Source organism: Rhinatrema bivittatum, chromosome 5, assembly GCF_901001135.1.
Source record: "Rhinatrema bivittatum chromosome 5, aRhiBiv1.1, whole genome shotgun sequence".
NCBI lineage: Eukaryota > Metazoa > Chordata > Amphibia > Gymnophiona > Rhinatrematidae > Rhinatrema > Rhinatrema bivittatum.
Genome location: NC_042619.1, coordinates 138184154 through 138201242, shown reverse-complemented (window position 1 = coordinate 138201242; position 17089 = coordinate 138184154).

Genomic DNA, 17089 nt, shown 5'->3' with positions numbered 1-17089 from the left:
AGAGCCGGAGGGGCGAGAAGAACAAGAGTAGGAAAGAAGGGAGAAAGGTGGATAGGAACTGAAATAACTGTCTTAACAATATTTTATGAGGGATAACAGCATTTACAAAAATCTTTACATTTTATTAGGTTGCAAAGTTAACCTTTTCTTGTAGGGAGGTGAGGCAGGGGAGGGGATTAGGTTTACTAAGAGTCGGGGTAGGCCTGCAGGAAGAGCCATGTTTTGATGCCTTTTTTGAAGTTGAGTAGGGAGGGTTCGAGGCGGAGGGCGGTGGGCGGTGGGCGGTGGGGAGTGAGTTCCATAGGGTGGGTCCCGCAATGGTGAATGCTCTTTCTCTGGTGGAGGAGAGATGAGCAGTTTTGAGGGGTGGGGTGTGGAGGGTGCCAGCTAAGCTAAGCTAATCTAAAACATTTTCTCTTCTTAACTCACTTATCCTCTGCAATTCCCACATCAAAGGTTGTGCATACTGACCCAGTAGCATATAATGAAAACTGAATCCAATCAACAATTTTAAGCATCATTTTCATTCTCAGTGATCCAGATTTAGTAAAGTTTGACTATATTCATTTTGAAAGCATTTTGTCCTTAGACCAGTGATTAGATTTTCTTTTGTCCATTGCTATAATGGTAATCTTAAACAACTGGAAAAATAATATACTATTAGATTTGAACCTGTGATAGAATACACTTTTACATTTTCCAAGTATAAGCTAGTGGTGGCAGAATATAAATGATCCCTATTTCATGCTCAAAAGATGTAGAACCCATTCAGATATGTTTCTATGGAATCTGTTGATTTCTCTAGTATTTTTAATGGTGGTGTAGGCTAATATGTTCTTTCTTTAACAGTAATATTGTTTGTTCATTGCTAATTTTACTGTTGTTTTAATTTTGTTTTGATGTTGGAAACTAATAAAGAATTTTGAACAAAGAAAAAGCAGCAAGAAGGCCAAACAACTGCCAGCATGGTTAAAAAGTGGTTGAAAAAGGATATTTTAGCCAAAAGAATGTCTTTAAAAAAATGGAAAGAGGATCAAACTGAAGAAAATAGGAAAAAGCATAAACACTAGCAAATCTAGATGCAAAACCTTTATAAGGCAGCCAAAAAGAATGTGAAAATAGGAAAAAGCATAAACGCTGGCAAATCTAGAATCAAAACATTAAGGCAGCCAAAAAGAATTTGAAAAGAAGATGGACATTCAGGCAAAAACTCAAAATAAAAACGTTTTCAAATACATCCAAAATAGGACACTTGTGAGGGAGTTGGTTGCACCACTAGATGATTGAAGGGTAACAGGGGCACTTAAGGATGACAAGGCCATAGCAGAATATGAAATTAATTCTTTGCTTCAGTATTTACTGAGAAAGATGTTTGGGAGGTACCTGTGGTAGAAACAATATTTAATGATGATTAAGAGGAACTCAAGCAAATCCTGGTAAACCTGGAAGATGTAAGAGGGCAGATGTAATAGGGCAGACTGACAAACTAAGGGGGTCATTTTCTAAGCCTCTCGCACGTGTGATAGCTTGCCGGGGGTGGAGTCGGGGCGGGGAAGGGAGGAGTTGGGGCGGCACCTTTCACGGTGGGGCTATTGGGTGCGAAAGCCGGCAGCGATAACACCGCAGTGGTGCGATCACTGCTGGCTTTCACAGGCCCGCCACCCCCTTTGCCCCCACCCCCTGTTAAAGCTGAGATTCACCATTCTCTGCAAGAATGGAAAATCCAGCCTCAAGAGTAGCAAATAACCTGGACCAAATGGTATGCACCCGAGAGTTCTTAAAGACCTCAAAAATGAAATTTCAATCTATTACTAGTAATTTGTTACCTATCATTTAAATTGTCTATTCTACCTGAAGATTATAGGGTATGAATGTAATGCCAATTTTTGAAAAGGGCTCCAGGGAAACTATAGACTGGTGAACCTTACTTCAGGGCTGGTGAAAAACATAGAAACTATTCCAAGATCAAAATCACAGAACATTTATTTATTTATTTGTTTGTTTGACAATTTTATATACCGACATTCATTGGGAACATCACATCGGTTTCCATAGAACAAATAATGCATCGTAACCATGCTTTACAAAGAACTTTCATTTAAATGGGGGGGGGGATGTATTAAAATCATAACAAAGAGAAAGAAGGATAAAGTTAGGGGGAAGAGAGTGGGAATGTCCACGGGGGGGGGGGGGGGGGGGGGGGGGGGGGGGGGGCGGGAATTAATTGAGGATAAGAGTTATACCAAAGGAAGGCGCTGGGGCTATTTACAAGATTTTTTTGTTTTTGAGGAGTTAAAAGTAGGTGCAGAAGTGACGCAGAGGGTGGGGAGTGGGGGAGGAAGAAGAGTTGCAGAGGAAGGAGAAGAAGGGGTGGAAGGAGCTGAGGTACAGGGAGGAGCGGAAGGGTGCTGAAGGCATGGTTTAATGAGATACAGCCAACATGGATTTAGTCAAGGGAAATCTTGCCTCACCAATCTGCTATATTGTTTTGGAAGGGGTTAATAAATATGCCGATAATGGTAAGCCAGTTGGTATAGTGTATTTGGATTTTAAAAAGACGTTTGACAAAAGTCCCTCATGAGATACTCCTGAGAAAATGTAAACATCACGGTCTAGGAGGCAATGTCTTATTCTGAATTGCTAACTGGTTAAGATAGGAAACAGAGTGTAGGGCTTAATGGTCAGTTTTCTCAATGGAAGAAAGTAAACAGTGGAATACCCCATGGATCTCTACAGAGACCCAGTGCATCCTAATATATTGATACATGATCTAGAATAGGGAATAATGAGCGAGATGATCAAATTTGCAGACCACCCAAAAATCATTTTGAGTTTGTTAAATCACAGGTGATTTGTGAAAAAATGAAGAAGGGCAGTGACTCTGGGTGACTGGGTATCCAAAAGGCAGATGAAATTTAATGTGGACAAGTGCAACCTTATAGTCAAAGTAATCTAAACTGAAGATAAGCAACGCTAGATTCCATATTAGAAGTTATCACTCAGGAAAGAATGTTATGTGTCATTGAGGACAATACTTTGAAATCCTCGGCTCAGAGTGCAGTTGCAGTAAAAAAAAAAAAAAGGCAAACAAGAATGTTAGGAATTATTAGGAAAGGAATGGAGAATGTTTTAATATTTCTGTATTGCTTCATGTTGAGACCATGCCTGGAGTACTGTGTACAATTCTGATCACCACATCTCAAAAAAGATATAGGTGAACTCAAAAAGGTATGCAGAAGGACAGCAAAAAATGATAAAGGGGTTGGAAAACTATCCCTACAAAGAAAGGATTAAAATGTTAGAGCTGGTAAGCTTGGAAAAGATAAAATCATGAGTGGAATAGAAAGAGTAAATATGAATCCATTGTTTACTCTCAAAAAAATACAAGGTCTCCATGAAGTCAGGAAGTAGCACATTTAAAATAGATTGGAGAAAATATTTTAACACACAGTTAAGCTGTGGAACTCATTGCCAGAGGATATGGTAAAGATATTTAGTGGAACTGGGTTTAAAAATGTTTTAACAAATTTCTGGAGGAAAAGTCCATAAACTGTTATTAACCAGGTAGATTTGGGGAAAGCCACTTCTTATCCCTGGGTGTTAGCAGCATGGTATCTCTCCACTATTTGGGATCCTGCCAGATAGTGCAGTGCTACAGAAATGTTAAGAAATAGTGGTGGTAGTAGTAGTAGTACTTGTGACCTACAGTAGATAGGGCACTGTTGGAGACAGGATGCTGGGCTTGATGAACTCTTGGTCTGACCCAGTATGGCAGTTCTTACAGTATGTTCATATGTTCACTGAAAGATATGCTCTGATTTCAGAAATAAGGACACAGCTCTATGGAAAAATTCACTTTATCACTGACATTAGTACTGCAGTCTAACCATGACTGGTTATTTCACCTGTTCTCCAAAACTGATACAATGTTTCTTGGACAAGTTGTTCAGATGTATCCAGATGTGTTTAAGAGAAACCCAAATATGTCAGAAACAATTTCAGGCAAGAATAATTTTTCAACCCTGACCTGGCTATAAAAACACTATAAAAAATTCCTGGCTAGTTTTCATCACTCAGTAAAACTACCATTAGAATTATTTGAAAGAATTATTCAACAATACTCCTAAATAGTAGTAAAGTCTGAGTAGAATAGGATCCCAATATAAACCCAAGAGAAAACAGAACCCCAATACAAGCCCTGTATTTCCAATTCTGAAAACAAATACCCCACAGCCACAGAAACTCCCCTGCACCTTCCCTTATCTAGCAATGGGGCAGATTTTAAAAGATACATGCGTGGTGTACATTTGTGCGTGCTACCCGGCACACACAAATGTACGCCCGATTTTATAACATGTGCGCGCAGCCACGTGCATGTTATAAAATCAGGGGTCAGCGTGCGCAAGGGGGTGCACACTAGTGCCCTCGGAGAGACCAGCTGGCAAGGGGGTGCACACTAGTGCCCTCGGAGAGACCAGCTGGCAAGGGGGTGCACACTAGTGCCCTCGGAGAGACCAGCTGGCAAGGGGGTGCATACTAGTGCCCTCGGAGAGACCAGCTGGCAAGGGGGTGCACACTAGTGCCCTCGGAGAGACCAGCTGGCAAGGGGGTGCACACTAGTGCCCTCGGAGAGACCAGCTGGCAAGGGGGTGCACACTAGTGCCCTCGGAGAGACCAGGCTTTCCCCATTCCCTCCAAGGCCACTCTGAAATCGGAGTGGTGTCAGGGAGAACTTTCCTTTCCCCCCACCTTCCCCTCCCTTCTCCTACCTGTCCTGCCCCCCAGCCTGAAGAAAAACCCCTTACTTTTATTTCACAAGTTATGCCTGCCAGAGGAAGGCGTAACTTGCACGCGCCGGCCGACTGCTGGCGCGAGATCCCGGGCACAGCTGCTGAGCCTGAGTCCTCGGCCATACCTCCCGCCCTGTCCCGCCCCTGGACTACTACCATCCCACCCCATGCCTGCCCATTCAGAAAAGCCCCGGGACGTACACGCATCCCGGGGCTTTTTGCGCGTCGCCGGGCCTTTTGAAAATAGGCCCGGCGACGCGCAAAAAGCCCTACACATGTGATGGCAGTATAGTAGAGGCACATTGAGTACCTGGATCAAAATTTTAAAAAATGGAGGTACTTTGAGGTTTCAGATTTTTCCTTTATAAGCAGAATTCATAGTTTTGGGTTAAAAAAAAAAATGTTTTATTTATTGTATGCAAATAGAGTTTGTGTTAAAGAAAGTGTGCAAAAATGAAAAATAGAAAACAAAAACATCAGTAAGAGTCTTCCAGTGAATACCCTTGTGGTTTTTAATAAATTGTGTTTTGAACATTGGAAAAACTATTTATTTTGATAGATCGAAAGACTAGATCCAACAATTTGGTTGTCCATATTGATTGGCTCCATTTAATTGAGAATACCAGGTATGGTTTATTAGGAATCCTAGTGTGTGTTTGTGATGAATTTCCTAACATACTGTGTCCTTTTTTTTGTTTTATGGATCCCTCCATATTGTGGTCTAATATATATGGCAAACTTTGGCCTAGATTTACCAAAATACAGTAAATATCACACGTGATAGGAAAAGGGGTGTGTTTTATGATAATAGCCTATTTATTGCAATGTATGTTATCTCAGTGCTTTGCATTAGAGATGTGCATTTGTTTTTTCCGAATTGGAAAATTTCAATGAAATTGTCCAATTTGGCATGTTTCGGGGGCCCAAAAAACGATCAGGATTTTCCCATTTTTCCACAAAAATTTGTTTTTTAGATTAGTGCACGCTAAGGGAGATAGCGTGCACTAAAAAAACTAAAAAAAAGTAACAAAAAATAACAAAATCTAAAGGGTTTTTGTTAGTGCGCACTAATGGGGAGTTATTGCGCACTAACTCAAAAAATGATTTTGTGAAAAAAAACCCCGAACCGCAAAAAAACGACATTTCCTGCAGCAGCCAAAAAATGAAGAATGACATGAACACAAAAAATGATTCACATCTCTACTTTGCATAGGTATTACCACAAAGTGCATAACTTTTTGCACTTTATGGTAATACCTATATAATTGCATTTTCCTACTCATTTCACCACTGGGAGGGAGGAAGGAGAGAGAGAGAGAGAGAGAGAGAGCGAGAGTGAGAAACTATCTACAAGGCCCTTGTAGTAGATATCTATTTATGCTACTATAGAAGTCCCACCTAGTAACTCGAGGTGAGGTTTAAGAAGTGCAGATATTTCTCAAAGGGATTTAATACTCAGATTATACTTTAGAAACCAAAATTCTTCGTTTCATGGAGCCCCAATTAGAATTTTTCCAGATGTTTCATTAACTACCCAATTGAGGAGAAAAGAATTTTTGTCTATGAGAGAAAGAGTTATCCAAAAAGGTGCAAAATATGTACTGCGTTTTCCCTGCAAATGTATTCTAACATATCAGAATTCAAGATACGTATTTAATTACCCAGATCAGCTGCGAGAATACCTAGATGCCTGATTCCATCATAAAATACCTTAGTAATAAGGAAGGAGCAATTAAAGGATATATAGTTCAGACACAGTTAATTGTTGGTAATTGCTTATGAAATACTGCTCTTTTTTTTCTGCATATTAGACAGGTTTCGTTATTACTTTCAGTACCAGTCTTAGATTATTAACACAGATGAGATGGAAAGATGTTTTCTGTAAAGTGGAATATATGTATTGTTTAATTGTCTGGAGATTTATCTGTGTTTTATCTTCTGTAACGAATTATAATAAGTTAATAAAAAAAAAAAAAAAAAAAAAAAAAAAAAAAAAAAAAAAGAAGTAGTATAGGGGTTAGGGGCCACTTTTTCATATAGAGGGAGACATACAAACAGAACAGTACACTCTTGTGAATAGTTGATGTCTTTCGGAGTGAGGAAACACACAATGATGAAATTTGTACAATGTTCTCTCAACCTAGCTTGATGTTCCACTCTGAAGGACATCAAATCTTCACAAGAGTGCACTAACCCCTACACTACTACCTAAACCTCACCTCGAGTTACTAGGTGGGCCTCCTATAGTAGCATAAATAGCTGCTTACTAAGGATGTGCATTAGTTTTGGATGAATTCGACAATTTCTATGAAATTGTCTAATTCATCCTGATTCTGAGGACCTAAAAAACTAATGCAATTTTTTTCCAAAATTTTGGAAAAATTTGTTTTTCAGGTTTAATGTTAGCATGCATTAATGGGAGTTAGTGCGTGCTAACCCAAAAATCGGGGTCCACCGAAAAAAAAAGCCCAAACCGTGGGAAAACCAAAATTTTTCGCAGCAGGCCAAAAACGAAGCCCGAACCAAATGATTTCACCATTGCACATCTCTTCTGCTTACTAGGATGCCACCCTCAGAGGCGCTCTCTCTCTTTCTCCTCATCTCAGGCCCTTCCCCAGCCTAAAAATTCCCAAAATGGAATTTGCTTAACGCAATTGTAAAAGGTATAGTTATTTTCGGCATTAAAAGTGTGCAATATCATGTGTTATGTCTTCGCGCTTTGTGAAGCCAGCCCACTTTTACAGAATCCCCACCCCTGACTCCTCCACAATCCCTCCCCTTTTAAAAATGTGCATTGTACCATGCGTTAAGGTGCTTTTCGCATGCGTTAAGGCATTTTTCACATGTGAAAACACGATAACATGATTTGATAAATGACCCTACCTGTTTATTAATTGAAATTTCAGATTATATGCTGTTACCTTCCAGTGATTCTCAACCCAGTCCTCAGGACACCTAGCCAGTCTGTTTTTTTAAATATCTACAAATCTACAATAAAGAAGCATGAGATTGATTTGCATTCAATGGAGGCAACTGCATACAAATTTATCGTATGCATTTTCATTGTAGATATCCTGAAAAACAGACTGGCTAGATGTGACCCAAGGACTGGGTTGAGAGCCCCTGTGTGTTTCTTTTCAACTCCATTTTTTATAGTATTTTTAAATACATTTAATGACAATTTTTAAGTTGAAGTTAACCAGAATTAGTACCACAATTGTTAATAATAGGAACAGCACTTCTTCATCATAAGGGAGAAACAGGCAATAGCCCAAAAAATTATCAACCAATAATGTAGCTACCTACAATCAAAAACTGTCCACTGCAGAAGATGCAGATAGAATATATGATCACATGGACTGTAACTTTAAAACAAATGTGCAGGCACCTATAAACTTATGTATGAGTGCGTGAGTGAACATTTGCTGGAAATCATGCATGCATTTACGCGTGTATGATTTAAAATGTCTACCACACATATGTGTATCGCCAATTTTAAGCAATTACTCGAGGAAACGTAAAGCACGTGTCTTCTTTAAGAATTTGTCTGCTTTAACGGGCACAGGGAAGCAAATTTTAAACCTTGCTTGCATGAAGGACATTCCCATTTAACTATTAATCCATCAATTTTCCCAGTCTATCTCTCAAGGGCATCTGGGCCCCTATGGTTTTTCAGCCTGCATTCCTCCCAGTTAAGCAAGACCACTCACCCAGTTGTGTTAGGCCTAAAAAGTGATTTGTGTAGACATACACCTCATCAGGAGCAGAAGTAAACAAAGGCATCTAACAGCCCGCCGCCCGTTGTGAGGGCTGGTTTTCAAATATGGAGTTACATATATAACTATTGGCCCTGCCCCGTCCTGGAATGCCAATGCTCTACTCCCAACTCTGTCCCTTTTGCACCACATTTTTTTGGTTTGAGCACGTGCATATATGCACATAATTTGCAGATTTTAAAATACATATTGCTCATGCTCAGCACAGAGGCTCACATATATGGGCCTTTTAGTGCAAGCAACACTTTTAAAATTTGCCCCATAGATTTTAATAACATTATGGCAAAAAAACAGAAGGGCAATAAAAAAGAGGATATGGAACCAAGGACCAGTTGAAGCAAAATAAGGCTATCAAGATCAAGTATAAGACAGCTCAAAACTTCAGAATAGCATGAATAGTATACAAAAAAGCTTTTGAAAGCACCTCATACTCTTGGATAATAAATTGCCTTGAAATAAACAGAGTAAATGCTGGCTTGATTGAGATGTCAAATTTATCAGGAAAATGTAGCATACTGCAGTCCATCTGAATTATGAAGCTGGACAGCATGTTATGCCTAATACCAAAATCCATTGAGGAATATTATAGGATGATTTCTTTTCACCACTCTTGTTTTGCCTGGCACTGTACCACTGAGTACTCAACTATTTTAACTATGGATTTTGCCTTAATTCCAGAGACACTAATGGTCCAGCGATATCACACCTTTTATTTGCAGCTTGCTTGAAGCTTTACAGCTCCTGCACTCATCATTTTGCAGAACAGTTCATAGTAATACAGAGTTTCTCAGATGATATCAGGTTAACATTCAGCTTGGACTAAGACGCTAAGGCGATCTTCTGTAACGGAAAACGAAGCAAAATTGAAAACATCTCTCTGATTGCTGACTGTAGCACGAAAGAACTTGAGTAAATATACAAAGATGTCTAGGGGTAGATGAAAGTACCAAAAATTCAGCATGAGTTACTGAGAGAAAAGACCAGTAAATAATACTATAGGATATTGAAATTGGTTTTGAAAAGTGCTTTAACAACACAAAATAAGATACAAGCTATCAATCAGTTTGCAATTTCTGCACTCTCCTATAGTTTTAGATTAGTAGACAGGCCCATTAAAGATCTTAAACAGTTGGATGTAGGAACAAGAACATATGCTTCAAGTAATCTATAAGAATCAGTGTATGCCGAGATTGTACGTTCCAAAAGGTGAAGTCAGTATAGGCCTTGTAGAGATGAATAAGGAAAGTTTGAAATAAAAATCATAAAAAAGAACTGCTATTAAAGGACTTCAGGCATACCTAATAGTATCATCAGATCCTAATATTCACAAAACGCTGAAGTACAAAAGAAAATGGCTCAAATCAATCTCCATCCTTAAGTTTCGCCAATCATTTTGGTGAGTAGAAGGTAGCAATGGAAAGAAAAGAATTTGCATACAAGAGAAAGAACTCTGAAAAATCTGACTAGCAAACAAGGAAAAACAATTGACCAAGGCACAAATATAGTGGCAAATACAGTGAGTTGCTTCAAAACCCCCAATGTGGATTAAAACCTGAATCAGGAATGACTAAGGAGAGTTAAGCTTAACCCTAATGATGCGAGATTGATAACTGCAGCATAGGATAGTGGATTACAGACAAGATGGTTTATAGCCAACACTGAAGAAAAAAAGATGGTAAAACAGATAAATGCAGATTTTGTAAAACAGAATTAGAAACTGTTACACACGTCATCACTGGATGTCAGGTGCTAATGTTAGAAGGCCTGTATACAAAAAGGCATAATAATATGGCATGGCTCATCCACTGGAAATTTTGCAAACACTATAAAATATCTGTAGCAGAAAAGTACTGAGATCACGACTTCGAGAGAACTGTAAATAATGAAGACGTTGTGATTATTTGTGACATTCCTGTTCCAACTGATTGCTGCAAAAAAAATGGATATTGTAATACAAGAAGAAAGGCACAAGAACATTGCTGTTAGAAGTATCCATACCAAACAACTATTCTGTGTACCGTATGGAGAGAGTAGACTATCCTTAAGTACCAAATGATGTAATCAGAGATCAAGAAAACATGGCAGAAATAAACAGAAATTGTCTTAATTTTATTGGGGATAACTGGCCTGATTAAAACGATTTTCCAGGCTCATCTAGAGATGCTGCCTATACATATTACACCCTATGAATGTCAGAAGGACGTTCTCATTGGCACAGTGCAAGCAATAAGAAGAGTGTTAGCAGTACATCTGAGAGACTGAAATTGTACTCAGCATGCCTAGCCTTAAGAGTGAGGTTCATTCCTATCAAGGCATGTGCAAAATGAACCTATTTGAAGATATTACCTTGGGAGAAGTATTCAGCAAATAAATGCTCCAATCTTTTGAAGTCCATGTTTCTCTCTTAAAAATGTATGCCCTAGATGGAAACTTCACAGGTAGCGTTAGGAGTGACCATGAAGCGGTGGAATATTTAATCCTCTACTTGAGTAGAAAATTGTACCACAGAGAGACTAGGTATGCAATACTGAAGGAGTGTTTATCAAATAAATGGGCCTAGAAAATCTTTGCTTTTACCTGGGAGTCATGATTTTTAAATTAGTCACAGATTCTGCACCCCTATAATGGTTACAAACCATGAAGGATGAAAACTCTGGGGTTATTTGGAAGTATCTGGCTCTCCAGCTCTCTCATTAGAGATTTATGATTGCCTGAGAAAACAAAATGCTAAAGCAATTCTTTTTTCTTGTTGTTTGCTTTTTAGCCAAGAAAGCATGAAGGGTTGGTTTTCTGCCAGTATTCTCAGCCACTTGCAAGTGTGTGTTTGTGTGTGTGTGCACGAGAGCGTGTGCGCGTACATTTGGGGGAGGGGTAATATGTAATACAGGAGAGATAAAGTTACTGCTTTATTATTTCCTGAAAGCTGAATTAAAGCTGTAATTTTTATTTTGCTTCTTTAGTGACCTAAAGCTGTTAAAACAAACCTTGTTTGAACTGTTGACTAGTTTTCACTCATCCCAAGCTCCCCTACTTGGTCTAGATAAAATGGATTTGTCTTTGATGTATACATCTCTGCCTCTGACAATGTTGTAATACTGTTTTGAGTATATATCAGATGCAGTCCATTTCTTAAAGTTGGCATGAAATATCTAAAATACATAAAATTAAAAAATAATAGAGCTACTGGCTCACAGTATTGAAAATGTTTCTCAGCCATCCTCAGTATCTCTTTCCTCAAGACCTGTCTCTGCTCTGTAGGCTTTCTCATGCTTCTCTCCTTATATTTTCATACATATTTTTTAAATCATCATCTCCATGTTCATCCACACTCTTTCTCTATCAATCAAATATTTCCACGTTATTCCTGTATGTAGCTTTAACCTCATTCCCCCCACTCCAATATAGGATTTACTAAAACACTTTTCATCATCAAGGACAAACAGATGAGATATATCAGAACCACTGTTCACATTCCCAATGCTTAATAAATTAAGATCAGAATTAAATGTACTTGTTTGTACTTATTCAAAGAAATGGAGTATTATTTGGAATTATTAGGGATGTGACATTGTCTATGACATTTTGGAGACCCCCTGGTCTCCCACTAGATGTCCCTAGATCCCTATCATAGGAATTATACATCAGAAAAGGAAAATACAATCCTATCACAGAACCTCCCCCTAAGGATATCTGAGATGGTTGGCATTCTTTCTTATAAGTGGGGGCTAGGAGTATGATAGGTGTCTTTTGAGTTAGCTCTTAAGGAGTAAGGAGCTTTTTTGGTTTTTCCTTTCTTACAGGCCATACAGGTCGAGCACACCATTAGCCCCCGTTTGGCCATGCGTTTTCGACACGCTATTTTTACCCCTTATACAGTAAGGGGTAATAGCACGTGTAAAATGTGCGGCCAACTCCCCCCCCCCCCCAAAAAAAAAACAAAACAAAAACTAATAGCGCTCATCACATGCAAATGCATGTTGATGAGCCTATTAGGTATTCACCCGCAATACAGAAAGCAAAATATGCGGCCAAGCCGCACATTTTAATTTCAGACGGCACCAGGTAAGTGTACAGAAAAGCAGAAAAAACTGCTTTTCTGTACACCCTCCGACTTAATATCATAGCAATATTAAGTTGGAAGCCCCAAAAATAAAAAAAAATAAAAATCTTATTGAAAAAAAAAATCTGCCCGTGGCCCGCAGGTTGGAAAACGTTTGCTCAATTTTGCTGGCGTAGCTGTCAGCGGGTTTGATAACCGACGCCTGTAAAATTTAGCGTTGGCTGTCAAACCCACTGATAGCTGCTGCTTCCACCAATAAGAAGGCGCTAGGGATGCGTTAGTGTCCCTAGCGCCTCCTTATTAGCGTGGGCCCTAATTTAAATACTGAATCTCACACCCAGGAGAGGTGCCTGGGCATGCAGTGGGAGAGCCGGCGCTTGCCTCAGAGCACCGGCTCTCCCGCGTGGTTTACTGTATGGGCCTGATAGTGAATCCCATCCCCTCACATGGTAAAGTTTTGTTTTAGAGGAATCCCTGCTAGGCACTGTCTGCCAGTGTAGAGCTGCCTCCTAAGTTAATAGAGAGATTTTGTTAAGATTTTTAACTATTTTGATGGTTTTGACTGAAGATGAGAAACTGGAACATTCATGGCGAGGGCCATTTCCAGGATCCGGAGGACCAATAACTGTGAAGACCTGTGAGCAACCATCTAAGGAGAAAAGGGGCTGCAGTGATTGTATTCACTCCAGAGGAGATTTTTGACTTTTTAATGGTTTTCTCTCATTTTGTTGTGAGGAGGTTTTGATCTACCCCTCCTCACCCTGGGGATGGGGCTGCAATAGCCCAGTTCCATCCTAACATCAGGCCTTTCCTTCAGGGAGGTCACATCCATCAGGATGAAAGTGAAAGATAAGGGAGATCCACAAAATGATCTCTATCCTGAGGGACTGGGCACAGGCCGGATGACAGAAGAGTAAACCTTGGGTAGGATTTTTCTATGCTGAAAGAGATCCTATCAGCAATAGGATTTCCTTAATCATCTGGGACACTTACTCACTCAGTCCCAGAGTGGTAGGCTCAATGTCCAGGGAACCTGAGCTCAGGAACACCTACATAGAAGTGTTCTAACTGGCAGTTGTAACTCACCCCATTATACCTGATTGGATTTTGATTTAACCTTTTGCAGAAATCAGCAAATTATAGTTTGAACACCATAGTCATACATATGAGTTTCAGCCATCTCAAAAATATGGCATCTAGTGGCCAGACTCAGGGTGCTTGCATATCAGGACCCAGAGGAAGACACATCAAGGATTCTTGCTGCGATGGATAGGCTAGATGAAAGATAGGAGAGAGTTAAAACATGGGGAGAACCTCAGGTACTGCTTAAGGCTTATGGTGCCATGTCCCCAGCAAAGATCAAAGGAAAAAGTGATGTTTACCAAATTACATCTGAATATTTATTTATTGCCTGTTTACCTTTTAATTAATCTATAGCCTGAATTAAGCAAATATTTATACCACTCTCTTTCTTTCATGCTTTATACATGTTTTACGGGCAAATTTTTTCGCAGAGCATAGGTTTCCTAGTTTGCAATGACAATAAATCATATGTTAAGAATCTCAGTGTGAATTTATTTAATTATTTAAGACATTTTTATACCAACATTCATATGCATATCACATCGGTTTACAATGAACAGGTGAACAGTTAACTTAGGAAAAGGGATTAGAAATCACATAAAACAGGGCGAACTGAACTTGGTTGTACAGGGAACAAAAGCAAAAGACTAGAGACAGAAACAACGTATTTACAATTGAAGTATAAAATTTAAGAAATAAATAAGCTAGAGGATAATAGAAAAGAGAGTTAGGGGAGAGATAAAAAGGGGGGGTGAGGGGATATTACGGGGGTGACCATAATAAAGTGGCTTCTTTAGATGGGTGGGAGAAGGATAAGTGCCATGGCATATGATGGGGTAGCAAAGGAGAAGTTATGTATAGGCTTGTGTGAATAGCCAAGTTTTTAGGTTTTTTTTTTAAAGGTCCAGGTGCAGTGTTCTTGGCGTATGTCCGAGGGCATTGAGTTCCATAGGGATGGTCCTGCTATGCACAGTGCCCGTTCTTTTGTGGATATGTAATGGGTGAGTTTGGGAGAGGGAATGTAAAGGGTTCCTTTATAAGCAGTTCTGGAAGGTCTATTCGAAGAATTGTAGTACAAGGAGTCATTTAGCCATTGAACACTTTGGTTATGAAGGGTCTTATGAATGATAGAGAGAGTCTTGTGGAGGATTCTGAAGCAGATTGGAAGCCAGTGGAGGTCCTGAAGTATAGGAGTTGGTGAGGATTCTGGCAGCAGTATTTTGAAGCATTTGGAGGGGTTTGATTGTGGTTGCAGGAAGGCCTAGGAGGAGGGTATTGCAATAGTCAATTTTGGAGAAAAGAGTGGATTGGAGGACTGTACGAAAGTCGTTGAAATGGAGGAGGGAGGGTCTTAATGTTTTTAATACTTGGAATTTGTAGAAGCAGTCCTTCATGGTGGTGTTAATGAATTTTTTTAGGTTCAGATGGTTATCTAATATGACACCCAGGTCTCTGACATGTTGGGCGCTAGTTACAGGGAGGTCAGGGGGGGTAGGGTTATAGTGCTCCAGTGAGATGATTAGAAGTTCCATTTTTGACGTGTTAAGGGCAAGGTTGAGACTTGTGAGCAGGTGGTTTGGTGACAGATTCAGTAATGGGAATGAGGATTTGAACGTCATCTGCGTAGATAAAGTTGGTAAGACTTAGGTCAGCGAGGAGCTGGCAGAGGAGCAAACCCCCCTGCCCTGCCACTATATGTCCCTAGGTCCTTTATTATAAAAATAACAGCTCAGTGAGACTTCATCTTTTTCAGCCCCTCCCAACCGGGAGGTATATGACTGGTTGTTTCAGAGTTCTTAGAGAGATGATCAGTAAATTTTGGTGTGGTCATTTTAAGTTAGTCCTTGGTAGCGGAGGTTCCTCAGTGCACTCCCTGTCTGAGAGGCACTGCCTCATTTTTAGACAAGATATACATTTTTGCCAATTTCTCTTTGGATTTTCTTTCTGGAGGAAACCTTGGGTCCCTTGGAGAGAGACATACCCAATCCCGGGACCAGAGGCTGAGAATACCTGTGAGCCATCGCTCTACTCCCTAGAGGAGACAAGCACTGTGACAGCACTACCCAGCATGGGATTCCTGATGTCTAGAATTTATCCTGTTTATGAGAATGGGACTGTTGTTTAAATCTTGCACCCTTTGGAGAAGGCAACTCTCCCAGGCTCAAAGGATAAGCGCTGGAGACCTGTCAGCCTTTTTCTACTCCCTAGAAGATGCAAGCACCAGGGACAGCATAACATCAGCCACAGAGAGGTTTTTGAAAATAAGAAGGTATTCCCATTTTTGCTGTGGAGAGGTTTTTTGATCCACCCCCTCCTCACTGGGAAATAGGGTTGAGATAGCCAGTTTCCCATTCTCCACAGACTTTTCCTTCAGAGAAGTCACTGGCTACTGAAATTCACAAAGAAGGACCGAGATCATAGAGACTGTTCACAGAATCTCTACCCAAAGGAAAAGGACATAGGCTGGGTAACCGAAATTTAACAATTGGACTCAGGTACGATTTCTCCAGTTCTAATGGGATTCCCCCAAAAGTAAGGTTTCTCTGGCCCCCTGGCACAGTTTATGCATTTAGGGCCAGATTTTAAAAGCCCTACGCGCGTAAATCCCTGAGATGCGTGTAAGTCCTGAGGCTTTACTAAAGGGGCGGTCTGGGGTGGTCCAGGGGCGGGCCAGAAGCTTCCCACACAGCGGCCATTGCAGCTGTGTTGGAGGATCGCGTGGCAGCAGGCTGCTGGCGCGAGCAACTTACACCTGCCCAGAGGCAGGTGTAAAAGGTAAGATAAAGTCGGGGAGGGGGGGTTAGAGTAGGGTTAGGGGGGGGAAAGGTTAGGGGAAGGGGTGGGAAGGTCAGGCTAGGGGGAAGGGAATGGGGGAAGGCAGCGCGGCTCGGCGCGCGCAAGGTGCACAATTGTGCACCCCCTTGCATGCGTCGACCCCTGATTTTATAACTTGCGTGCACCTGCGCACGCAAGTTATAAAATCAGATAAATCAGACTTTGATTTAACCTTAAAGAATCAGTAAACGTTTATTGTGAACACCCAGTATCTTGTCCTGCCTGTTTGTCCCAGGAACGCCATTATAGTTACTACCGAAGAATGAGCTAGAAGCACATCACCACCTGGGCCATTAACGTAAGCTTTCTACCACTGAAAGGAGCCGCCCCTTGGGACAAAGAGAGAGGGGAGACATGCTAGCCATAGCAGCCCCAGAAATAGAAAATTAGTTTTTGTGACCTCGGGAAACTGAACTTCCCCTGACAAAGGATTACACATAGATTTATCATCCTCAATATGTCACACAAGTACAATAATTCAATTTTAGAGCATATGGAGTTTATGCTATATATTTCAAATTTAACATATAGCATAAGTCATGATA